We start from the raw sequence: 2,874 nt of genomic DNA, 5'->3' as shown, positions 1-2,874 counted from the left end.
AATTTAGGTCCTTGTGATGGGAAAGCCTTACCACTTCTCTCATGCAACGTGATAGTGATAGCTTGGCTTATTAGGAAGGGCTTCTTTCTTTTCCACCTTATTTACATCTTACAAGCCAAACACTGTGCCAGTCCAGTGGGAGAAAGACATGCACAAACAGATGGCTCTAAAACAATGTCCTGAGTCTGGGATCACAAAGGCAAATGCTCCCAGGAATCAAGCAGGCAGTGGAGATGATAAAGCAGACAGGTGAGTGATAGAGAGTGGTGGGAACTGTGGCAAACCCAAGAGCATGTGACTCATCTAATGACAGCCACCAACTCTGCCGAGAAGCAACGTGGGGTCATGTCCCCTGACTTTCCCACTCTTCGAGATAGATGTACAAGTGAAATCTCCAGAATTTTAAATGTTGCCAACTTTGGCAGATACTGGTTGTTCTCTAATCTACAATCATTCTTTGCCTCAAACCTCACCTCCCAAGTCCCTCAATTTTTGTCAGTGGGGATCAGATATCCTTTGATCACAGGAAGATAGCCCTAGGGGTTAAATCTTAATTGGTATAAAGCAATCCTAGCAGCCTCCTTCTCTTCAGACAGTAATTGGTCTCAGTGTGAATCAATTCTGACAAATAGATTGAAGAAGAAGACCCCTAAGGAGATCTTCTCTTCCTTTGGAAAAAGACAAAGGCTTGAGACCTAATGAGGAAAGAGCCTTTTGCTTGTGGCCCTTTCCCCGTATTCCTGTCTAATGCAGTGAAGTCTGCAACAGCAGCAGCCCTTTTGGAACTATGAGGCAATGAACATGAAGACTAAAACCAACATTCCAAGAATGACAGAGCAGAAAAACGGAAGGTCCATAATGATATCCTTCCTGCATCAGCTCCAGATGGGGCCATGGCCACTATATGTAAGCTCAACGGAGCAAGCACTGGGCAACGCCAGAGTGGCTGCAGACAGGGAACATCTGACGCGCACAAGTGAGGCACCTTGCCACTTGTTTACCAGAAGCCTCCCATGTAGGGGCCCTTAGGTGGGCATGCATACAGGCTACACTTACCTTCACACCTCTCCTCATTCTGGCAAGTTCACCCACAAACCCCTTCCCCAGACCCTTTTGTCTGTAAGTCTCCAATCTTGTTCTTTCCAAGGTCCCAGAGCACCTGTCAATCTGTTAGCTGCTGCCCCTGAACTGGTGTGGATCCTGACCTTTGGTTTCTCTCTGCCCAGACAGGTGGCCTTCTAGAGGAGCCCCTTCACCTCTACCTTTCAGGCACACTGGGTGAAGCTGCTTGGTGTAGCATTCCCAGTGTGCCTGGTGCCAGCACGTTTACAAAGCAGTCTTTTACCTGGGTCCTAGGTTGGCACTCTTCTGCCCGCAGAGAATCTCCTGAGGCCATCGCTGTGGGAGTGGGGGGCTTGGGGGGCAGAGGAGGTGTCCTGGAGTCTCAGCCACACGTTCATGTGACTTCCTTGTGCTCCAGAGATGTGCTCAAGGCTGGCATCATTGTCCTCATCAACATCCCCTGGACAGTGCAGTGAGGCACGCAGCTCAGCTCACATACTCTAGTGGGGTCTGGTATTTGGTCTCTATCAGTGTCCAGCAGCAGATCTGGAGCCGTTGTTCAAATGGAGAATAGTTATTTTCAGCAGCTGTATCTTTGCTCCTTGCCCCTTAGAGTCTGTGCTAGGATTCTCTTCCTGGGATCTGCCCCCAGACACCCTGCCATAGATCTGTGGGGTTATCTGGTGAAGGGGTCAAAAAAGCACACTCAGACGAGGTTCAAGAAGTCTTTTAAGGTCAGAGAGCCTCCAGCTTAGCTAAGCAAAGTGATCAAGCCCCTCCCAGCTGTTGGAGTGAATACACACTGAGTCCAGTTCAGTTCAGTCATCCAGTCATGTCCAACTCTTTGCAAACCCATGGACTGCAGCATGCCAGGCTTCCCTGTCCTTCACCAACTCCTGGAGCTTACTCAAACGCATGTCCATTGAGTCAGTGATGCCATCCAACAATCTCTTCCTCTGTCATCCCCTTCTCCTCCTGTGTAGTGGGAATTTCTAATAATGTACTTTCACAGCCTTGAGAAATTACATAGAAATAGCACCTGGAAAAACAGCATGATTTGATGGTTATTTTTCATATTTTTCTTAGACTAATAGACTTGTTACAAACCCCAAGGCCAGACCTAGAAGGGAGTATGACTGGGATCATGAAAGTATGGACCTTGGAACACCGGGTTGGCGTTAGGTATGAACACTGCCTACACACTTGCTGACTGTTCCCAAGACTAGAAGGCAACAGCCTGGGGTAAAAACAAGGAGATCTGGACTATGTCAGTGTAGTGTCTTGGGAAAGATGGATCAAAGAAACTTTTGTAGTCTGCAATTAGGAATAAAAGCTGGACTCAGAGTGGACTCTGCACCTCAGTCCAATAGAGGCTGCAGGTCCCCTGACCCATTGCGCCAGATGTCGTGTTCTGTTTTCATTCTCATCGCTTGCTCCTGGACCTTTAGGGCAACACTCCTGCCTTCAATCTTTCCCAGTATCAGAGTCTTTTCCAATGAGTCAGTTCTTTGCATCAGGTGGCCAAAATATTGGAGCTTCAGCATCAGTCCTTCCAATAAATACTCAGGACTGATTCCCTTTAGGAATGACTGGTTTGATCTCTTTGCAGTCTCAAGAGTCTTCTCCAAAAAAAAAAAAAAAAGAGTCTTCTCCAACACCAGTTCAAAAGCATCAGTTTTTCGGTGACAGCTTTCTTGATGGTCCATCTCTGGCAGTTCGAGTAAACTCCAGGAGTTGGTGATGGAAAGGGAAGCCTGGCATGCTGCAGTCCATGGGGTCACAAAGAGTCAGACACCAGTGAGCGACTGAATT

This window comes from Bos javanicus, chromosome 14, assembly GCF_032452875.1.
Source record: "Bos javanicus breed banteng chromosome 14, ARS-OSU_banteng_1.0, whole genome shotgun sequence".
NCBI lineage: Eukaryota > Metazoa > Chordata > Mammalia > Artiodactyla > Bovidae > Bos > Bos javanicus.
This window is presented reverse-complemented; position numbering follows the sequence as displayed.